Source organism: Priapulus caudatus, unplaced genomic scaffold (assembly GCF_000485595.1).
Source record: "Priapulus caudatus unplaced genomic scaffold, Priapulus_caudatus-5.0.1 Scaffold1645, whole genome shotgun sequence".
In the NCBI taxonomy this organism is placed as follows: domain Eukaryota; kingdom Metazoa; phylum Priapulida; class Priapulimorpha; order Priapulimorphida; family Priapulidae; genus Priapulus; species Priapulus caudatus.
This window is the reverse complement of record NW_014578706.1, coordinates 50,907-60,683: the sequence shown is the minus strand read 5'-3', so window position 1 is coordinate 60,683 and position 9,777 is coordinate 50,907. Positions and strand designations below refer to the sequence as shown.

Below are 9,777 nucleotides of genomic sequence, written 5' to 3'. Positions count from 1 at the left end.
GAGGGGGGGGGGTGCTACTGCCACCCTGCCGGACACTGGAAAAAAAATGTCCTGTGCGAGACTGCTCTTTTACCATCGAGCTCGCGCATCCCCGTCGCGACAAAGTGTAACTATCATTCGGCACTTGCGCGCAGCAATGCACGGCGCAATGCTGCGTCGCTGAACAAGCTAGTTCTCCGAAATTTCTGCTGCCTCAAAATGTCACAGGAGTAGCCCCTTAGATATCATATCCTATGATTCAACTACGCACGTACACACGATGTTTACACAGCTGTACTTAGCAACAGCCCAGCAACTTTTGGGTTGATAATACGTGTTTACCTAATAGGCCTGGCATAAGCACTAAGAACAGGTAAAACTAAGACCGCTAGATGGCACTTAGCTCCAAGAAACAGTGCTTCTGGTAGGGTTTAGAAGACCCTTATCTTCTAAAGTGTGTATTTGACGTTAGTCACACAGCCTGGTTGGCTAGAGGCACTTAAGACAGTTAACTAAGAATGCTAGATGGCACTAAGAACAGTTTAACTAAGACATGCTAAGATGGGCCACTAAGAAACAGTTGACTAAGAAACTGCGCTAGATGGCACTAAAGAAACAGTTAACTAAGAACACTAAATGGCCCACTAAGAAAGCACTTCAACTAAGAAAACTGCATCGCGCACTAAACAGCTAACTAAGGCGTAGATGGCAACTAAGAACAGTTAACTAAGAAAACTAGATGGCACTAAGAACAGTAACTAGAACGCTAGATGGCACTAAGCCAACAGTTAACTAAGAAAACTACGATGGGGCACTGAAGAACAGTTAACGTAGAGCTAGATCGGCACTGCAAGAACAGTTAAGACTTAACAGAACGTTGAGATGCACTAACAACAGGCCGTCGCGTTTAGGAGGCGGCTCAACTCCTAGGCCCCGAACCCCCTTCACCCATCGCGCATCCTACTTCGGCAGTGCTGTCCGCGAGAGCTTCGCGAGCTGCGGCGGCGGCACGCACGTGCAATTCACCGCTGGCCAACACATTTCGGCATCGACGCACTCGGCCGAGGCATGCGCGATCGGAAGGGTTGGAGAAGGCCCCGCGCTGGCTTGACGTTGCCCTTGACAGCCTGCCGAGGTCGAGTCCCGAGGCAACACAATAGGAGCCGTACGCTCCGCCACTGAGAGATGCCGATGCCCGACGCGGCACGTGCGCCGGGCCGCCGATCGAATTAAGAAGGGCGCGTGCGAGACGGCGTCTGGGCGCACGCGCTCTTACCGTTACTAACCTTGACGGGCTTGTCGAAGGTCAATTCCCGGAGGAAGACGAAGAGAGCTCGCTTCGGGCGACATGCAGGGCGTACGCTGACGCCGAGCGCGTCTGGAAGGATGCGTTCCGCCAATTTCGTGACCGCGCGCCTGTCGTGATCGCACCCAGAGAAAGCGTGAGAGTGACGTATTATTATGTTGAGGAGTGATCGGCTGTATAATATGTTTTAGTTTAAAGTTAAATTAGTTTGGTAGTAAAGAGAAAATTATAAGAGTTATATTAGCGTGTATATGATATCCTATTAAATGTTAAAATAGCTTCTCGCGTATGGGTTACAATGAAAGATCATGCAGTTATATAGGTATAGTACGATGCATATTATATATTAAATTCTTTAAATAGTTTTGATAGTAAAATAAAATATAAGAGTTCTTATTATTAGTACGTATTATTATTGTTATATAACTCCAATTATCTACTTATTATTTAATAATTTATATTTCAAATTCGTTATTTATTTAATACGTTTATTTATTTAAGCTGATTTCGCACATGCACCCTAATTCACGAGGGGGGGGGGGGTGGGGATGCGAGCGACCTAAAATGAGGGTGGCGATTCAACAATGGACAGGGCGGGAGCCAGACAAATATGCCAACAGCAACAGTACAACATTCAAACAAAGCAAGTCAGCTACATGACAACAACAAAACCAACGTCGACAAGTACAACAACAAGAACAGAACAAAAAGGGCAACAACAACATTCAACAAACAACAAACATTGCACAAGGCAACAAACTACATACGACAAAACCAACTCGACTACAACAACAAGACAAACAAACAGAGCAACAACACCATGCCAACAAAAAACAACATTCAACAAAGCAGACATTCGCCCGCGCGCCGCCGCTCGCGTACCGTTCTTTCCAGACGGCGACGCCTTCACGTTGCCGCGTGCGCTCCGATATGTAAACCGGCGCCCGCGCCGCACCGCCAGCGATGTGTTACCCGCCGCTAGCACTCGAGATGGCACCACCGGCGCCCGGTGCGTTGCCTGCCGGAGCGGAAGAGCGCTTCGGGGTCATCGCGTCCGAAGCTGCCCAGACGAGCATTGTCCCGGTTCGCGCGGCCCGCGTGACAGGCGGGGTCGCTCGCGTCCACCTGACGACGAGGAAGAGCTGTACGCATCAGAGAAGAGAGGAAGGTAGGGAGAGGAGGGGGCGTCGGGAGGGAGGAGGGCTTCGGGTCGTTGGAAGGGAGGGAGAACGCGGAGGGGGCATCGGGGAAGGCGAAGAGAGAGGAGAAGGGCGTCGGGGGGGGTGGGAGCGGGGGCAGAGGCAGGGGGGCGTATGGAGGGGAGAAGGATGAGTCAGTCGTTGCGGAGGAGACGAGAATAAGGGAGCGGGGCTGGGAAGGGCGGAGAGGGAGGGGCATCGGGAGGAGGAGAATGAGGGGAGCAGGGCGTCGGGAGGGAGGACGCAGGGAAGCTCGTCGGAGCGGGAGGCAGAGGGAGGGTGTCGGGAGGGATGGCAGAGGGCACGAGTCGCTCAGGAGGGAGCAGAGGGAGCAGGTCGGTCTTGTGAATGAGGCAAGGGGAGAGTCGGCGGGAGAGGCAAGGGAAGTCGTTCGCGGGGCAGGAGGCAAGACGGGAGGAGGTCGTGCCGGATGGAGGGAGAGGGGAGAGTCGTTCGTGAGGGAGCGAGAGGCGCTGGGCGTCACCGGAAACGCTTGGACTATACTGGCATTCGGTTAGGAGCAGCGGGAAACGAGAGTATGAGGTCGACAGCAGAAGCAATGAATGACAAAGCAAAAAAGCGCAGAACGCCACGACCGCTGCTGAAGCGGCCAAGTCTCCCTGTAGGACTGGCGTTACTGTCATCTCTCTCTCTCTCTCTCTCGCTTGCTCCTTTCTCTCGTCTATCTCTTCTAATGTCTTCCCCCTCACTCTTCGTGCTACTCGCACTGCTATATACTACTGCTGCGCATATCTACGTCGCTCATATAGTAGACTACCTACCACTCCTTATCGCGTCTACCTAACGTCCTTAGTCTAAGATGTTGAATAGGAATCATTATTAATTATTAATTAAATATGATGATTATTAGATTGAAAGGAGTATATCAGCGGCATATATATGTATCAAGAAGCTATTAATAATGATTATTAAAAACTATTATCGATTATTTCATATTATAAAATTCATGGTCGTCGTTTATATTAATAAATAATTATTAACTTTAATAATGCTACATCGTGTTACCTGCATGGCCGCTCACTGAGCGCATGACGAGGACCAGAGGACCGTCATGGAATGCCACTGCTCTCTCCCAGGTTGTTTCTCTATCAGCGGTCTCCGACGACGCGTCTATCGTTAGCCTCGCGTCTGCAATGCTCGAGCAAAGTCTGACTGTCTGAGGATGGTCGTTGATCTCGGTCTCTCTGTGCTGTTAGTATTCGCACGATCCGAGTTCCGGGTGTTTCTCGACGCTTCCATCACCTGTCTTAACATCACTTTATTTCTACGTTTTTTGTTTGATTATAGAGGTTGGTTTTTTTGCCAGACGTTGGTTTGGCGTGTTACGTAGAAACTCTTCGACAGCTTGGCTTAGTCCACCGGTCGACTAGATTCGAGATGCGGCTTGCTTCGATCAGGCGGGATTGATTTGAGATTTGTCGAACCGCGAAAATCTGCCAAAATTTAAACTTCGCCGGCGCGAAATGAAAATATAGCTTAGATACTAATCAGGAGTAGATATATAGGGAGGAGTGCTAACAATAAACAAGGGAAATTCGCTCATTTACTAGCCTTATAATTACCTACGAGTTGACTACGCAGCTAAACTTCGATCCAACGTGGAGCCTGCAGAATCGGCGACACAGTACATTTCGCCTATCAGCGGGGGGCAAAATCGCCCCCTTTCCTCGTAGCGACACCTCAAGGGGGGGGCCGGAGAATACAGCCTAAAACGTACGACACGATTCTCCGCATTCTTCTGGGCCAGCAATCAACGCCGATTGGCCGCGCCTTATAATTCAGAACAAAAGGCGCTACCCTAACGTGCCTATTGCTAACTCAGCCGAGAGCATGTGCTCGCTGCGCGAGATTAGGCATAACACTCGCGCGAGATAACCTTTGACCCGCGTACACAGCAACACGAGGCGCAGCCTCTGTACATAGCTTCTGCGCATGCCTTCACGCATGCACGGCCCAAGCCGCATGGCATTTAGCCTCGTCGAGTGTTGCGTCGATGTCACAAATCTCCCGCCGAAGCCACAAGGCCACATTCCGCATTCCAGGAGAGCAAACAACACTGTGTGGACACGAGCGGCGACTGACGGCAGGTGTTGCTGCCTTTATGTCTGGAATTCATAGTGCGCCCGGAAATAGGCGTTGGATTGATGGCCAAAAAAATAGGAGATTGTGTCGTACGTTAGGCTTGCTATCTCCGGCTTGCGGGTGTATACGAGGAAAACGCATCGGGGCGCGACGCGATGATAGGGCGAAATGCTGACTGCTGGTCCATTTAGCTTCAAGCTTGGATTGAGTACGCCGTGAGTAAATCGTAGCGGTATGTATAGCGCTAGGAAATGACGAAGTTCCCCTTGTTTATTGATGTCATCACCCTGCCCTATTGAGTCTACTGCCTGCATACTAAATAGAGTAGTTAGAAAAGTGTATATAAGTCAAGAGGTGCCATCAATAGATAATACATATTTCTATTTATGGACGCTTGATCAGATATAGTTTCCATCGTTATATCGTCCGCGCGCCTTCACACCGCGCGAGCGAGGGGAGGCCAGCGGCGGAAGGGAATTGGCCACCTGTTCAATGACATCAGGGAGCGGGAGGGGCAGGAGGAAGGAGGGGGCAGCAGGAGAAGGGAATCGGCTACCTGTGTTCCAATGACGATCAGCGGAGGGGAGGCGGTATGAGGAGGCGGTGAGGGGAGGGGCAGGAGGAAGGGCGGAGGGAGCGCGGCGCAGGAGCGGAAGGGAATCGGTCACCTATTTCAATGACAATCAGCGTCGCTCGCTGCCCAGTAGGCCCGCAGGCAACAATCACTGGGGTTGTACACGTACACCCCCCTCAGCATCCTTCCTGCAAAGAGCAAACAGCCAGCATGAATTATTTATAGGCAGCTGCAGAAGGCAGCGAGCCAGAGCAAGAGCGAGTAGCAGCACAGCAGTAACAGCCCAGCAGCAACAGTAGCAGCCAGCCAGCAAACAGTTCTGCAGCAGCAGCAGCCAGCAACGGCGTAGCGGAGAGACAGCAGTAGCAGCAGCGAGCCAGTTGTAGTACGAGCAGCAACAGCTTTAGCAGCCGAGCGCAACTGAGTAGCAGCAGCAGCCGAGGTAGTAGGTGAGGCAGCGAGCAACAGTAGCAGCAGCGAGCAACAGTAGCAGCAGTCAGCCAGCAGCCGAGCAAGCACCAGTAAGCAGCCAGCACCAGTAGTAGTAGTGGAACTCTCTTTTACACATGCTTGACAGAATGTTACATCTGAATTAGTAATCGTTCGGCATATATAGCAACATATATATTTCTTTAGTTGAACACAAAATTATAATTTCTCTTGATTATCTTACTATGCTAAAAGTTATAACATACAAGCGTACGCTCCTACAGTAGCAGCAGAACAGTAGCAGCATAGCAGCAAGCAGCACAGAGCAGTAGCAGCATGCACGCAGCAAGCGCAAGAGCAAGAGCGAGCAGCAGCAAGAGCAGTATAGTAACAGCACGCAACAGTAGCAGCAGCAGCAGCAGCCGCAGTAGCCCCAGCAAGAGCCATTAGCTAAGCGCAAGAGCAGAGCAGCAGCAGCAGTAACAGCTCCAGCTCAGCCCAAGCAGCAAGCAAGAAGCCCAGCAGCATGTATCAACAGAATCTCCGTACGCGAATAAGCTCGGGTTCGCGCGTGAGTATACACATGTTTTTTAGTATTTACTGCGTTACTTGTGTAAGTGACACTTTTGTGTTAGCATAACTTCATTAAAGAATCGAGTTGACTTATACACGCAGCCAAGAATATCTTGTTAACTAGCTAGCCAACTTTTCAAGGCCAAAAATATGGAGTGCGCACTTATAGCGTAACTTATATGAGTAATACGGTATTACAGGCAGCGAAATTCAGGATTTTTTTGCACTACGGCCCAGCAAGGGGCTGGTAACAGTAATTTTTACCAGGCCTCACCATAATTACAGCCCTCACAATTTAGTTTGTAAAAATTCAATTTCAGTTTCACGCTTGCATCTCAATTTCCGAATTTCGTAAAAAGTTAGGGCGGTGACAATAAAAAGTGTAGGCTAGTACTCACTAACACGCGCTGAAAACCACCGGCTCGGACCAATGTTACCGGCCCTCCAAATAATTTGCCGGCATATATATGCCGCGAGGGCCGGTGCTAATTTCGCGCCCTGGGTATAAACGACGCGCTGATCTGTCTCGTCCGCCACCGACGTACGATCATTGTAGTACGCTGAAACCTGTATGGACCAACTCGAGGAAATGCAAAAGGGTGGCTTTATAGGCAGGCCGTTGCCGTCAGCTGGTTTGACTGCTACGACCCGCAGTGGTTTGACTGTACGACCGCAGTGGTTTGACTGTACGACCGCAGTGGGTGACTGTAAAGCTTGAGGAATATGCAAGTGCGTATATTAATAAATGGTTAAAAATTTAAGGGCAGCTTAAGTGGCAGTTTTGCTGCATAAAAGTGTCATTTTTTCTGCCGGCTCTCAACGTCGGCAGCAAATACTTTCTGCCAAGAAATTCCTAATAAACCACAGTGAATTAAAGCACCAAGATTCTGCCCAGGGGGGGTGCCGGTCAGACAGAAATTGTTGCCGCCTGCCTCCGGTTTTCTCGGACAGCAAGACGTCTATCCCCGTGTACTAACGGGCGATTATTATAATTAACTTATCTATTACACTTAAGTTATTTAACAGCTTTACTTATTTTGCTTAATATGTATACATTGGTGTAACTTTATAATTATTTAATTTAATAGTTGCCGTGGGGCAGCGCAGCTGGCGGAGGCCGTCGGTGTATTCGTGGCTTGGCGGCGGGCAGTCGGGCAGCGAGGGGCGGGATGTGCTGGGGGCAGCGATGTACTACCCGCTGTCCAGACACCACGTCGCAGTGTGCCAGCTCTAGTGAGCAAGCTGCAACCTGACGGCCCGCCCTCCCTGTAGGTTGCAATCCGCCGTGTCATCAAGGTCATCGACCGGGGCTCCGACTCGCGCCCGCTGCCCTGCGCGGAGGAAAACCCGAGATGAGTGGGCACAAAACGGCGACGCCGGCGTGTCCCTCGCGCAGGAACAAGCGGCGTGAGATGAAGGTCGCTGTTTGGCGCGCGCTCGTGACGAAACGCACGTCGCCGCTCGTACATCCAAACTAAAACACGATTCACGTAAGTAAAGTCAGTCAATTCTAGTACGGTCGATTCACGAATCACAAAAAGTCAATCACACGTATAGTTACTAGTAAGCCCGCTCCAAATACACCGGTAAACTCAGCAGCATTCGGCAACGCGACCGTGTTGTCGGCAGCGTTAAAAATAAACGCGGCTCGAAATCAAGACGGGAGAACCCCTCTCCTCCCTCGCAGGGGAAGGAGAGGGCCCCCGTCTCCTTCCCCCAGGGGAGAGAGAGAACCCCTTGCCTCCCCCAGTGGGGGGGAGAAACCTTTGCCTCCCCCTGGGAGAAAGAGAACCCCTCGCCTCCCCAGAGGGAGAGAGAACCCCTCGCCTCCCCCAGGGGGAAAGAGAGAACCCCTCGCCTTCCCCCAGGGGGAGAGAGAGAACCCCTCGCCTCCACAGGGGGATGAGAGCAGAAACTCCTTCGCCTCCCCCAGGAGGCGAGAGCAGAACCCCTTCGCCTCCCCAGGGAGGAGAGCAGAAACCCTCGCCGCCCCCCAAGAGGAGAGCAGAGAACCCCTTCGCCATCCCCCGAGAGGAAGAGCGAAAACCCTCGCCATCCCCAGAGGAGTAGGAAGAGAAACCCCTCGCTCCCTCCAGGCCCGGGCGAAGCAGAACCTCTCTCTCTTTCTCATTATATATTAGAAACCCCCTCGCGCGTTCCCAGGGGGAGAGAGATGTGCAGAGACGAATCCCCTTGCGAGTCCCCCAGTGGGAGGAGAGAACCCCCCCAAGAGAGAGAGAATGCCTCGCCTCCCCCAGCGCGGCCGAGAGCGAGAGAGCCGCCCCAAGCGGGAGAGAGAGAGACGCCTCGGCCTCCCCAGGGGTGAACGATGAAACCCCGTCGCCTCCCCTCAGGGGCCGAGAGCCAGAGAACCCCCAAAGCGGAGCCAGAGAGAACCACCGCGCCTCCCCCAGCGGCGAGCAAGCAGAGACGAGAACCCCTCACCTTCCCCAGGCGGGAGAGATGAGAACCCCTCACCTGTCCCAGCGCGGGGAGAGAGAGACGGAGAACCCTGCCTCCCCAGTGTGGAGGATGAGAACCCGCCCCAAGGGTGAGATTTGCATGAGAATGCCTCGCCTTCCCCCAGGGCGTCTGAGCAGAGCAGCATACCGTCTCTATCCTCCCCTCAGGCGGTGGAGAGAGAGAACCCCTCGCCTCCTCTCAGGGCGAGAGATGAGAACCCCTCGGCCTCCCCCGAGAGGAGGAGAGCAGCACAGAGTAACCCTCTCGCCTCCCCCAGGGGGAGAGAGAGAACCCCTCGCCTCCCCCAGGGGGAGAGAGAGAACCCCTCGCCTCCCCAGGGGGAGAGAGAGAACCCCTCGCCTCCCCCAAGAGAAGAGAGAAAACCCCTCGTCTCCCCCCAGGGAGAGAGAGAGAACCCCTCACCTCCCGGAAACCCCCCCTAGGGGAGCGAACCCCACGCGCGCGCCGCTAGGATAAACAGATACTTACAGATGTTTGTTGAGTGTTCGGGCGACAGAGCGACGACACCTGTCACGGCCGCTGTATGGCCTCCCATGCTGCGTAGCTCCCGGCCTGTGCGCGCGTCCCACGCTCTCACCGTCGTGTCACGACTGTAACGCCACATAGAGGGGGGTGTGATGAAGCGAGCGAGCGGGAGGGGGCGGGGGCGGTGCAGGGGCGGGGAGGGCATGGGCGCGGCTGGCTACATCATGCATTACCGTTATTATTGTTGTTATGATTAATATTATTATCATTACTAATATTTATTATTATTATTATTATTATCATTATTACTATTTTATTATTATTATTACTGTAACTATTATTTATGATTAATATTATTATCATCATTACGACCGACTGACGGACCGACAAATAGACAAACCGACACACCTGCAGGATAGACAGACCGACACACACACCTGCAGGATAGACAGACCGACACACACACCTGCAGGATAGACAGACCGACACACACACACCTGCAGGATAGACAGACCGGCACACACACCTGCAGGATAGACAGACCGATGCACACACCTGCAGGATAGATAGACCGACACACACACGCCTGCAGGATAGACAGACCGATGAACACACCTGCAGGATAGATAGACCGACACACACACACCTGCAGGATAGACAGACCG

General features: G+C 52.4%; 1 long non-coding RNA gene across 1 annotated transcript; it reads right to left on the bottom strand.

The window, feature by feature from the left end:
• Positions 1–5,255: 5,255 nt before the first annotated feature.
• LOC106817241 lies at positions 5,256–9,234 on the bottom strand. Its single transcript, XR_001395012.1, has 3 exons — positions 9,116–9,234; positions 7,359–7,494; positions 5,256–5,349 (listed from the first exon to the last, which is right to left on the bottom strand). It is a non-coding gene; the product is annotated as an uncharacterized LOC106817241 (long non-coding RNA).
• Between the last annotated feature and the right edge of the window lie 543 nt (positions 9,235–9,777).